We start from the raw sequence: 14,128 nt of genomic DNA, 5'->3' as shown, positions 1-14,128 counted from the left end.
GCAGTTCAGTGGAATCTGTGCTGTGTTTCCAGTTGGGAGAGTTCCTTCCTTTGGGACTAAGATCTCCAGGCCTGAAGCACATAGGGTTGCTGGGACAGGAAGCAAAAATGCTGCAAGTGGATCACTAGGAGTACTAGTGAGCACATCTTGAAAACCCACAGGGGGAGTTCAATCCTGCCCTATAGGGTCGCTATGAGTCAGAATTGACTTGATGGCAGTGAAATTTTGGAATTTGAAATTGCTGATCTAACAAATTACCATAAAATGACTAGTTTCAAGCAATGAACATTTTTTTCTCTTTTAGTTCTGGATGCTGTGAATCAAATGGACTTCATGGTAGTGAGTCGGGATATGTTTGGAAGTCAAATATGACAAACATTGCAGGGCTGCATTTCTTTTGGAGACTCTGGGGAAGAATTCCGTTGATTGCCTTTTCTAGCTTCCATAAACCACCTAAGAAGAGATCTGGTGATTTGCTTCCATAAAGATTGCGTAGGAATCCCAGTGGGTAGTTTCACACAGGGATGGAGTTAATTCATCATCAGTAGGAGCTATCTGCTTCTTTGTTTTGTGGCCCCATCCTCCATCTCCAAAGCCAGCAGTCGAGTGGCTTTTAGTCTCTCTCTGCTTCCTCTGTCGTATTGTTCATTCTGATTATTCTGCCTCCTCCTTCTAAAGACCCTTGTGATTACACTGGGCCTACACTGATAATCCAGGATAATATCCCCATCTCAAGATCTTTAAATTAGCCATACCTGCAAAGTCCCCTTTATCCTGAATTCCAGGTGCTAGGGATTAGAACATGGACATCTTTGGGGGGATCATTTCAACCTTCCCCATGTGATATGTGCAGATTATTGTTTGGCACCAAGTGAATTCTGGTGTGCGCAGTCTGGAACTCCTCCATTTCAAAGTTGTGACCTTTCAGAAGCAGATTATCAGGCCTGTATCAAGACATCTCTGGGTGGACTCCAACCACCAGCCTTTCAGTTTGTAAAATGACATTTAACTATTGTACTACTCAGGGATTCCCTGGGTGTGAAATGAAATTTGGTAGTTGTCTTCACAGGACTTTAACATATTTTGGGGGGGCCATAACTCAACCCCTAACACTCACTTTGGCCCACTCTCCAAACAAGGGGAACCAACTTTCCTCTCATGAAGATAGGTGTATCAAAGAATGTGTGGACATACTTACATTTTAGAAATATCTATACAGAAGATAGAAGAATTGATGCATTTGAATTATGGTGTTGGCGAAGAATGGTGGTAGTAATGTGGACTGCCAAAAGAACAAACTTATCTCTCTTGGAAGAAGAACAATGAGAATGCTCCTTGGAAGCAAGTAGCCTTTGGACATGTTATTGAGAGAGACCAATCCCTGGGAAATGATATCATGCTTGGTAAAGAAGTAAGTCTCTCAATGAGATGGATGGACACAGTGGCTGCAACAATGGTCTCAAAAATAACAATTGTGATGATGGTAGAGGACTGGGCAATGTTTCTTTTGGTTGTAGCTAGGGTTGCTATCTGAACTGACCTGGTGACACCTAACACTGCCACCTAACTCAATAGCCTATTTAAAGGAAAATTATAGATGTTCTCACTTTGAAAAATTTCCTAGGAAAATAAATAGACTCTGATGTGATGTATTATAAAATACCTATGATGCAAATGATGTTGTTTGGTGAAGGGATATAGACTCTAATTTATGGAACCGAGTAAACTGTTAGGAAACAGACTTTACCATAAATGTACATTTAGTAATATATCTCAGTTCAACATAAAGAAATAAGATTTGTTTAGTTATCCTGAGGCAATAGGCTCTCCACTTTGGAAGAAAGTTAAAGAAAATCCATAGAATAAATTTCTGAGTGATAAATTTATTGCATGTGAAAATTTAAATAATCAAAACAGCAGGAACAAGACGGTAGATGAAAATGTATATGATTTTAGGATAAATATTTAGAACTTATTTGCTATAACAATGAGAAAGTTCCCCCTCCCCTGACATGATCACTGAAGACAAATGGGTGCATAAGCAAATGTGGTGAAGAAATTTGATGGGTGCCTGGCTATCAAAAGATATAGCGTCTGGGGTCTTAAAGGCTTGAAGATAAACAAACGGCCATCTAGTTCAGAAACAACAAAGCCCACATGGAAGAAGCACACCAGCCTGTGTAATCATGAGGTGTCGATGGGATCAAGTATCAGGCATCAAAGACCCAGAACAAATCATATCAATGTGAATAAGGGTGTGTGTGAAGTGGAGACCCAAAGCCCATCTGTAGACAGTTGGATATCCCTTTACAGAAGGGTCATAAGGAAGAGACGAGCCAGTCGGTGCAGTGTCGCACCAATGAAACACATAACGTTCCTGTAGTTCTTTAATGCTTCCTCTCCCCTCACTCTTGTGACCCAAATTCTACCTTACAAACCGGGCTAGATCAGAGCATGTACGTGGGTACAGCTAAGAGCTTGCAACACAGTGAATCCAGGACAGAAAAAGCCCTCAGGATCAGTAATGAAAGTAGTGATACCAAGAGGGGAAGGAGAAGGTGGGGGGAGAAAGGGGAAACCGATCACAATGATCGACATATTACCTCCTCCCAGTGGATGAACAACAGACCAGTCGGTGAATGAAAAGAGATAACGGTGGTGGTAGACATGAAAAAAAAATTATCAAGTTTTCATGAGGGAGGGAGGGTGAGGGGGGAAAATGAGCTGATACCAAGGGCTCAAGTAGAAACAAAGTATTTTGAAAATGATGTATGGATTATACTAAGAAGTGTAAGAGCCTCCAATAAAATTGTTTTTTTAATGAGCAAGTCACAAAGGAAAAAATTTGAATACTGAATTACATAATAAAAATATATAACAACAAATGTATATGCATAAAATCATTAACCATCAGAATATCTCCCACACATTGCAGAGAAAATGTTGGCATAAAATACAAAGACTTTAAAACCAATTTTAAAATTCTTTAATGATTTTAGAAAAATTAATAAAATAGTTTCTAAAAGGCTATGAAATCTGTAGCAAGGTGGACTTAGCAATGTCAATTAAGGCCAAGAGGTGCCATGGTGAAATCATCAAATTGATGAGCGAGAAGAGAGAAACAAGAGCAAGCAGGACGAAGAGAAGGGAAAGAAAGACGGAATGGCAGCGCTGGTGATGCTCTTATACGGTGAATGCTTCCATGAATATTTGTGTGAGTTTAAGCAAGTAGTCTCTTTGAAATACTAACAGGGAGCGGGTCCCTAGGAGTGGGTCTAAAATATTCCAACTCTAATGAAGTCAGCGGACTACATGCAGTGAATCATACGCAAGGATCACAGTCATGCTTACAGTAGAGAAAAATGAGTCCCTATGGAAATGCCAATAAAGGGAAATAAGTACATGATGGCAAAATTATGTTTTAGAAGGCTACTTCTTCATGGCAAATGTTTGTGTTACAAGTTAGATAATGACGCAGGATAGGAGATTAAAATGATAAACCTGACTTGAATGGTTAAAACCTTGTCACTTGATTCCCCCTCTCTAATACCCTTTGGGTCTAATCTGCTTTTCAATATTCTCTCTCTCTCTCTCTCTCTCTCTCTCTCTCTCTCTCTCTCTCTCTCTCTCTGTGTGTTCCTATTGGGGTTTATTCTGTGTTTTGTCATTGTGGGTAGCCTTTTTGAACTTTGCTAGGTGTTTTTATGTTTCTTGGTATATGGAACTCAGGATTGATGAACCTATAGAAACAATAAGTAGAATCAGGGTTCCTGGAGAGTACAGTCGGGAAGGTGGGGATGAGGTAAAGGGGAGCTGATATCAAGGAGTTCAAGAAGGAAGAAAGTATTTGGAAACTGATTGTGGTAGCAATGGTACAATACTGTTTGATGTGATTGAACTGTGGAATGGTATGATATCTGTATTACCGCCCAATAAAGTGGTTTTGGGGGAAAAAAAGACTTCATAATATATTATACATAAAATATAAAGAGCCCAAATCAATTATTATCTGAGGCTCCTTTTAATTGATGGTATTAGAGATGCTTTTTAAAAGCCTTTTTCTGTCTACTTTGATATTTTCCAGTTTTTCTGTAATGGATGTGTAGGATATTGATTAATGGAAAATTGTTGCCATTTAAAAAGCAGAAACACACTTGCTGGAAGAAAGGAGAAAGGAAGTTCTCCTATCACTTCTGGTAAACAATCATTTAACCTCTTCAGTCTTTATTGCGATTTCCCATAATTAATGAGAAGAAACTAGTGCAGACATTGAAGTCTTACCAACTCCACTTTTGAAAATAACAGACTATACCAGATACTTGTGTATTATGGCTTTACAACTTCTTAACGCTGCTCAGTCTGACAAACAATTCCCAAGGCTTAGTCAATAGGGGGGAGAAAAAGAAACGTTTCTGAGTGGGAATCTGAAGAATCATTAGGACTCTTACAGGGCCACTCTCACAGTTCCTCTATGAGGACTTACTGGACGCCCAGGATGCTCTCGAATAATAGTAATTTTTAAAGGGGGTGGGGAGCTTTATTTTCTGCCAAGGACTATTTGGTTATTTATAACATTTGGGGCCATATTAGTCAAACACTGAATTCATTTAGCCCTAATGTGAAGATTGGAACTGTTGGGGCAGGTCAGCTGCTTACAGACAACCTCCCTGAAGGCAGTTAGTCACCAGACTACAGGGTAGGACCCGCTCCCTACTGCTGGGGACAATGAACTATTTCTCCCTGAGGCTTGTGACCATGAGCTTGGTTCCTGTAGGTGGAGTTCACACCCTGCAGGAATAATGGTCTCTATCAGTTGAGCCAGGGAACCAGTCAAACCTGCTCTGTGACATCCAAAGTTAAGATGGATGCCATTCGAAATCTAGGATCCACCCATCTTGCCACATGTATACCCCCAATCCCTCCTCTTATTGCGTGGATACCCCTAGATCACCCCCTCCCATTACTGTATTCTCTATAGTGCAACCCCTTCTTGTGACATATGTCTTTACCTGTAATTAGTGAGCTTGCACGCCCCCCAAAGGTATATAAGCCTGGGTTAGGAATAGAGCCTCTCTCGCTGGTTTCTCTCCCCCCTCAACCCCCACCCTGTTCCCTCTCCTCTCGTTTCCCTTTCCCCTCATCCTTCCCTTCTCTCTCTATGTGGACCACCAAGCGGGGCTGAGGTGAGCATGCTACTATGAAATGTGTCTGCCTCCATTATTGCAATATCTCATCTCTCCTGCGCTCAATGACTTTAATATAATATACTTTCATATCTCAACTGTACAATTGTGCATAATGAACCTGTGATTAGTGGTGGGGGGCTGCACCCCCAACTCTTACCACATGGAACTGCTTCTCTGGTGTGATGTTAGTTGGTTTTGATGATTCCACGAGCCTTAGATGCTGTGAATCCCCACACTTGCTTGACACCATACTACGAGAAGGCATCAAAGCAGTGGTTCTCAACCTTCCTAATGCTGTGACCCTTTAATAGAGTTCCTTATGTTGTGGAAAACCCCCCAACCATAAAATTATTTTCATTGCTACTTCATAATTGTAATTTTGCTGCTGTTATGAATTGGGTGACCCTGTGAAAGGATCATTCAACCTCCAAAGGGGTCGTGGCTCATAAGTTGAGAACCGCTCCATCAAAAAATAGGAAAGTTCTTTTTCACCTGAATGAATGAATTTGTGCATAATTGATAAATATATACTGATTATCTACCTTAGCTCTAGGCTTTGGGAGTGGATTAGTGAACAAAATAGTTGGGGAGGGGATCTCAAAAAACAACCTAAAGAGAATCTGCAGGTTAAACTTTTACTCACTCATTTTAAATGATAAAAAAATCAACCTTTCAGGAACTTACACTTCAATTGAGAGCTAGAAATAGGAATTTGGGTTTGATAAAGTAGAAATTCCAGTTCCCTAAATATTTAGGCCTTATAATCCCTGAGTTTGTCATGTTCTAAAGAATTATTTCTGACCATTTCCACAGGTCCAGAAATCCCTCTGTCTTAGGCAGGGTTCTCTAGAGAAAGGAAGCCAGGACATGTACTATTTTATGTAGATTACGAGGAAAGGTTTATACAGCGAGAAGGAATATAACAGCTAATTAGTCCACACAGCAGCGCAGAGGGCTCAGCTCAACTCACTTTAATGGAACAGTTCACATACTGGAAGTCCTTCAACTCCTGTGGGCTGCCAGGTCCAAGGTCAAGGAAGCAGATAGCAGAGTCCTCCCTTGGGCAAGCCAAGCACAGTCTGCCCACAGGCAGCAAACAGAGGGTGCATCATCAACAGTCAGAAGCTCGGGAGCTTAGCAAAGCAGACCTGGTTGGGATATCAAATGGAAGCAATGCAAGGTGACAGGATCGACCAGCCTCAAGCTCAAGTGATGTAGCACGGTGAAGCGGGTCTCGAAGGAGCCTCCAGCTCTAGTAACATGATCCATGGGTTGGCCTGACCCACAGCTAATTGGCTCACAGATTGAGGCAAAGAACTAGCTAATGCAGCAGCACGCTCCAACACGCTCTGATCACCAGAGGCAAGAGAGAGGGGGATGGGCCTTGCAGAGCCATTTATCTCTTTGCCCTCCAATCCAACTATGACCTGATTCATCTCACATATCTCTATTGGCCAGGTTGGCACAATAAACCTAACTACCACAGCCACCGTTTCCTAGATCAATGTGTATCTTTTCATTACTTTGTTGAGTGCATCTTTCAGCTCCTTGTTTCTCATACTGTAGATCAAAGGGTTCAAGAGGGGCGTAACGAAGGTGTAGACAACAGACACCGCACGTCCCATTTCTGGGTTGTAGCTAGAACTGGGGCGTAAATAGATGAGGCTGCAACAGCCATATTGGAGGAGAACTACAGTCAGATGGGAAGAGCAAGTAGAGAAGGCCTTGTGCCTTCCCTCTGCTGAGCGCATCCTCAGAATGGTGGACACAATGAAGACATAGGAGATGGAGATCAAGGAAAAGGGGATGGTGAGGATGATGACACTGGTGATGAAGATCATGGCTTCTGGCATTTGCGTATCTCCGCAGGCCAAGCGCAAGATAGGCAGCACATCACAGTAGAAGTGAGTGATTCTGTTGTAGCCGCAAAATGGCAGGTGGAAAATGAAATTGGTTAGTAATAGGGCTAGAATGAAACCCATGACCAGAGCTCCCCCTACCAGCTGGGCACACAGCTGCCATCTCATGATGAGGGTGTAAGACAAGGGATCCCGGATGGCTACGAGCCGGTCATAAGCCATGATCCCCAAGAGGATGCAGTCAGCACTGCCCAGGAAGACAAAGAAGAACATTTGGGTGCCGCAGCCAGCAAAAGAAATAGGTATTCTCCCCATGGTCAGGATGCTGTCCAAGGCCAAAGGGGCTACTGTTGAAGAGTAAAATATTTCCAGAATTGCCAGGTTGGCCAGAAAGAAATACATGGGAGTGTGGAGTGAATGCTCAGCCCAGACCGTGAGAAAGATTGTGGCATTACCAATGAGACTGCCAATATATATGAAGAAGAATGTCACATAAATGAACATCTGCACCTCCAGGACGGGTGAGAATGGCTGAAAGCGGAACTGGATCTCACCCGTATGGTTTTCATCCCCCACAAAACCACATTGGCACATTGGGTCTCCTAGGACAGAAGAGCGAGTATGTTAGAAAAGAAAGGGCCAGGTCTTCAGGATGGAGGTGATGGCCAAGGCTCACCACCTATAGCTTTTATAATTAGAGAGGTGAATTTATACTATGCCAGCCAAGCCCCCACTCTTGCTTGTCATCTTCACTCACATTGTCAAGCGTGATGGCTGGAATAAACTCTAATCATGAACAGGTGCCAAATTCATTTGCCCAGGTGGCAATTATTCCCTGGCCTACAGGGTCACTAGGAGTCAGAAGCAGCTGGATGGGAGTACTTTCTTGGAGAGGAGGGGGTCAACATAACAGTTAGTGGTTCTAACCCATTCCATGGTACCGCTGAAGAAAGAGCTGGTGATCTGGTTCATAAACAGCACAGCCAAAAAGAAAACCTTGTGGGACAAGCAGTTCTACACACTTTCCTCTTTGGGTTTTATCAGTGCTTATTAATTTTACTTTAAATAATACAGTACTCAAAACATCACATTGTTTTCTTGGTTGAGAGAATCTCCTCTCTCCCTCTTCTTGAATCTTGAAGGCGACCACACTGATGTGCATTCCCTGCCTGGTTACTGCCTGACTCCGGGCTTTACTCTGAAAGGCATTCCCTAGACTGCTGAGGGCAGAGCAGGCTACACCAAACCCTCTAATACAAAGAAGTCAGAGAATTTAAACAACCAGAATGCTGTTTCAGATGCTTCTGTTAATAACAGTCTCCTATCTCACTGCCAGAGAGCTTGTCACTGAGCTGCTAACCGCAAGGTCCACAGTTTGAACGCACCAGCCACTCCACCAGAGAACAAGGAGGCTGTCTACTCTTGCAAAGATTTAAAGTTGCAGAAAACCCAAGGGACATTTATACCCTGTCCTGTGAGGGTCACTATGTGTTGGAATTAACTCAATGGCAGTGAGTTTTAGACCGAACTGTTACTACCTAGAAAGTTATCAAAAATTTCTTGTGTTTTGTTCATTACAACTTGGATTCCAGCCAGGCCCATTTGGAGATGTGGGATTTGAAGGGCCTTGCAAAGACCCTCCTTCATAAAAGTAAACATTTCCCCCTTGCTTAAATGAAATGTACCCTACGAAAATGAAAAGGGAGTTTGGATGAATGAGTGTGGAGGCTGTCAATTATTTTAGGACGTAATACTTTTGTATCTTGTATCTATCAGTAACTCCTTACCTGATGCCGTGCTCCAGAATCAATCCAGATCTCTCTTAGGCCTTGGGAAGAGAGGATATTTTAGAGTGCAGTGCATGTAGGCATGGAGCAAACAAGGCCAAGAGCTTGACTACTAACCGAGAGGTTGGTGGTTCAACCTCACCTCGAGGCAGCTTGGAAGAAAGCCGTGGTAGTTTACTTCCGAAAGCTCACAGTCTTAGAAACCCTATGGAGCAGTTTTATTCTATCACACGTGGTGTCACTGTGACTCAGAAGGGACACAGTGGCGACTGGTGCAGGTGTGTGTGTAGGAAGAGTAATGTAACCTGGGCATAAAGCTCGCGGAGGTACTGGATGTCCCATAGTAATTCTAGGGCAACTTTTCACATACCACTTCATACTTTTCAACCCTATTTATGACCCATCATCTCATTTAGTTTTCTAGGTTAAAAAGCTCTCAATATCTCTGTTTTGTAAGCGAGGGTACTTAATTCACTTATTAGCTTAATAGGGAAGTAGAGTTGGAAGAGAGGCTAGCATTTAGCTAGCAGCACTCAACAGAGTGGGTTAAGCATTGGCTGCTTTGAAGACAAAGATGAGGTAGTTTTCTTCCATAAAGAATCCCCAAAGAATAGTTGGAATCGCCTTGCAGCCTGGGCTGGACACTTATCAATGATTATTACATAGACATCTTCTCATTTTGATTCTTGTTATGGGACCATGGTGCAGCTGGGGTCTCCTTGTGAACACTCAGTATAAAGCAGCAACTGGCTTCTCCAGGCTGAGACACTCGTGTATGTGAAAGGGAAGCTTAATGATGAGCCAAGAGAGGATAAAGAGAATTCCATCCAGAGTCCCTACGAATCCATTGAGTCTATAGGTTCCTATAGTGCCTGGGGACTACCGAGGAAGTCCTGTGGCTTCTAATCAAAATTATATGGGTGAGACATGGCTTAGCCTTAAAGAAGCTCAGAGAGATTTGGAATCGAAGTTGTGGTTTACAGGCACTGAACATACCAGTTGTCAGCCACTGGAAAGACAATTGATCTGATCGGTTGGTTGACAACATTGTCAGTAAAGTCTAGTACGGTAATGAATTTGGGCACTAACGTTGAGCAGACCTCACGTATTAGCTGTGTGGATCTTGGCAAGTTCATCCCTATGAACTTCAGCTTCCTCATCTTGAAAGTGAGACTAATATGAGCAGCTATTTTATGAAGTGGCTATAAAGGTTAAGTGAGGTAATGGCTACAAAGGGTTTGTATAGCTTTTGGTGTTGGTAAGTATTCATTGAAGGCTAAATACTACCATCAGTGATGACAAAAACAGAACAGGAAAACTGTGCCAGTGGTCCTGTGTGATTCTACCTGTGTGAATGCTTCTATAACAAGGTGTAAATGTCCCTATTATAATGTTCTCACCTTTCAGGTCTTTAGATGCAATTACATGCCTTCCTGTCCCTGATCATCTCCTTAGAACAAAAGTATTGGTATGTTCATCTGGAATTGTCATTATTTCAGTTTGAACCTGAACAATCTAGTCCCACCAGGACTTCAGTGACCCCGTCAGAAGCTTCTTATGCTACTTGGATTAATTGTCTTTACCTTTCTGGATTCTAAGGACTCTAATTGATGGATTCTACAAATATTTCCCGCTAGTGCACTTTCTCCAAAGATAAACAGAGGGCAGGCTGTGACTCTCACATCTCGTGAAGACCATCATATACCCAGCACTTTTCACAGCATCTGAATACTGGGGATGAGACAAGAATGCATGCATGAAGGGTTCCTTACTTCATATGCATAGAAGAGGAAGCTGGGAGTCTAAGGTTCTTGTAAGGACTCGTTCACTCTATGGGTTTATTACCAAATTGCTAAGAATGAGAGACAGCAGGGAACTTGTCTAGAACATCTTGTGACTCTTAGAGAGAGACAGCACAAAGCCATTTCATCAGAATCCTCAAGACTCCATAGAGTTTTGTTAAATGATGGAATTCAAAGGGGTTGTTGCTGTTGTTGGCAGTTGCCTTCCAGTCAGTTCCAATTCTGTTAATTACCCACCAAATAGAAGCATATCAATTAGCTCTTGTTATTTTTGAAGTTATCAGATCCCCCCCAGCCCCACCGACCCAGACCTTGAGTAAATCTAGTGAAATGTTTTTGAACCCCTTTGTCTCTGTGCACTTGGACTACATTGCCAGAATAAGACTCGGTGGTCGGGTGTCACTGACTATCCAGACAGGAAGTAAAAACAGATCAAAATTCTGTGGTGCTGCTGACTAGGGTCTGAAAAGCCTGAAAACAAGCCTCTAAAATGAAACTGTGATCTCTCCACACTGTAAGCAAAGACGAATGAGCCCATCAAGGCTGCATGGATATAATCAGTCCAAAGGCTTGAAGGACCATGAAAAACGTCAGCGTCCATGACGCCAACACTAGGAGAGCTGTGTGGTACCCAGCTATCACAGCCTATCACTTTTTCGGGGATCACAATAGAAGATCCTGGGCAAAAGGGGAGAAAATGTGGAACAAAACTCAGAATCATAAAAAAGACCTGGCTTACTGGTCTGTTAGAGAATGGTGGAATGCTACCCACCACCCCACCCAGTCAAGCCGGAGGGTCCTTAATCACCCTTCAAGCCTGGCCTTGACCTCACCCCTTTGGCCCAATTTTCAGCCAAATAATAGTGAAAAATAAGGTGAACAATAACATTAGGGAGGCATGTAGCCTGTGGAACGATCCACCATTAAAACAACCATCCATTTGAGATCAAAGGGTAGTACTGACCCACGGGTAAAGTTCAGAAGGCAGAGGGGTCGGAAAGAAGGACCAATGGAAATGGTAAACACAGGAGGGAGGGAGAATGTAACTGGCTGTGGGGTTAGCAATCAATGCCACAAACAAATTGTGGATGAATTGCTGACTGGAAGACCATGTTCCTCTGCAAACTTTCCCTCAAATCGCAATTAAGACAAAACAGAAATCTGTGGTCCTTCCAAGTTTTCCAGATGATTGCAGATGTTTTAGAAGCCAAAGACAGGGGCAGAATTTTTTAATATTGTAAGCAAAGGGAAAATTGGAATCACCTTCATATTATCAAGAACTCTAATGGTGTATATTCTTTGCTATAATAAATATCTTCATAGTTAGCTATCGAGCATAGATATTACAAAAATGACATCCTAAAATGCAGCTATGAGAATTGACTGGAAACATACCTTCTAGAAGGATGAACTCACCTTCTAATCCAGTGTTGTTTCTACAGATTCCCTTCAATCCTCAAACTTTTACAACCTTTGTAGTGGCCTTAGGGACTAATCTCCCAGGTGTCCCTAAGGTCCCTGCCCAGAGTCAAGTGCCAGGTCATGGCATTAACCTAGTCACTGCTGCTCTTGTCTTCATGGAATTGAACTTTTTATTAGCTTTTAATCAAATGAGCATTCCCAAGTTCTCTAACTCTGAAAGTTCCAAAAGTCATTTCTGGATTTGACAGTTATCTTTCTCATGCCATTGTTGACCTTAACTTCTAAATAATTATAAAAATTGAGACATTTAGTTCTTCCATAGCAAAATTTAAAATATTGTGAGAATTGTATAGCACTTGAGAATAATCTTAGTAAATATTATTTGAAAATATATTTCATTGTTTCAATAGGAATCTCGTACTAGATTTTAGGAAACCATTTAAAAATTTTACTTTCCTATGTATTGAGTTTCCAATAATATTATATTCCTTTAGTTTGAGCATTTTGCCCATCAGTCAATTTTAATTTGCAAATTTTATGTAGAGCTGCCAGTAGTGATTATGAATCACTTTAATTTTTCAAATTGCGTATATCAACTAGAATACTGAAAACACCATGGAATTCTCTTATTGTACATATCTTTCTTTTAGTAATAATATTGAATATCCAATAAAGAAGAACAATAAATCAACTTTGCCCTTACGTTTTTATCGGGAGATGAGTTACCTGTGTGGTTCATAGTTGGAAAAAGCTTTCTCAAAACTCACTGCCACAGAGTAGATTTTGAATAATAGCGATGCTATTGGATACGGTAGACTAGTCCTTGTGGATTTCCAAGACTATAATTCTTTAAGGGAGTAGAAAGCCTCATTTTTCTCTAGGGGAACAGCTCATGGTTTCAAACTGCTGATCTTGAGGTTAGCAACCCAATGTATAACAGTACACTATCAGGGCTCCTGGTGAAATGAGCTTTATTCCTTCCTTATCTGTTTGTTTGTTTGTTTATATCTAGATTGGAGAATTTGCCTTTAGGTTTAGACACTGAAAATTGCACTTGACATTCATTATAAATGATATCCATACCTATGTGCAAGCCCACATATATATTTGTGTGTCTGGGATGACTAGAGAAAAAAATCCAGATACTTGCATATGAGTATAAGAAAGAACTTTATTTAAATAGTAATTGTACCTTAAGAAAACAGCCCAGCCTAGTCCCTATCAAGTCCATAAGTCTGATACTAGCCCATATAACCTGTAACAATCTATAAAGTCCTCTTCAGACTCACAAAAAACATGCAGTTACACCGAATTCAGGAAGATCACAGGCCAGTGTGTAGGAAGTCTTGTGGATTCAGTGGCATTGTCAGCATCTCAGCACTGGCAGGGTCTCCACATGGCTCCTCTAGCTCAGGGCACTAGTCTAGTTCCATGTGTCTTGTCAGCTGCAATGTCTCTCAGGAGTGAGTCCAGAGAGTGTCTCTTGCCTCCAAGGAGAAATACATGAGTTCCCAGAATCCTCAGGAGAAGGCCATGTCCACCGAGAGGTCTCATTGGCTATAACTGGATTGACAGGCTAGACTCCACCCCTCCACTCTTAATCCTCTCAAATTGACCAATGATTATGTCACTACCACAATATGTATGTATACAAGTATACATACAGGCACACACACCACATCTGTTGTTTTGTTGTCAGGTGCCAGTGAGTTGGTTCTGACTCATAGTGACCCTTGTAGACAGAATGAAACACTGGAAAGTCCTGCTTTCGCTCCATAATTGCTGCTATGTCTGCTGTAGCTTCTGTGTCAATCCACCTCGTCGATGGCCTTTCTCTTTTTGGCAACCTTCTACTTTACCAAGCACACTGTCCTTTCTTGGGATTGGTCTCTCCTGGTAACACGTCCGAAGTGTGTGAGATCAAATTTTGCCATCCTTGCTTCTAAGGAGCATTCTGACTATAGTTGTTTCAAGGTAGCTTTATTTGTTCTTCTGGGAATGCAGTGTATATTCAATATTCTTTGCCAACACCATAATTTCCGTGCACCAATACTTTTTTTGTTTTACTTAAT

At 41.8% G+C, this 14,128-nt stretch overlaps 1 pseudogene; it reads right to left on the bottom strand.

Moving 5' to 3' along the window:
- Positions 1–6,391: 6,391 nt before the first annotated feature.
- On the bottom strand, positions 6,392–7,639 carry LOC142445621 (olfactory receptor 10V1-like; annotated as a pseudogene).
- Between the last annotated feature and the right edge of the window lie 6,489 nt (positions 7,640–14,128).

This window comes from Tenrec ecaudatus, chromosome 4 (assembly GCF_050624435.1).
Source record: "Tenrec ecaudatus isolate mTenEca1 chromosome 4, mTenEca1.hap1, whole genome shotgun sequence".
NCBI lineage: Eukaryota > Metazoa > Chordata > Mammalia > Afrosoricida > Tenrecidae > Tenrec > Tenrec ecaudatus.
Note: the sequence above shows the minus strand (reverse complement) of the source record. Positions and strands in the feature narration are given on the sequence as shown.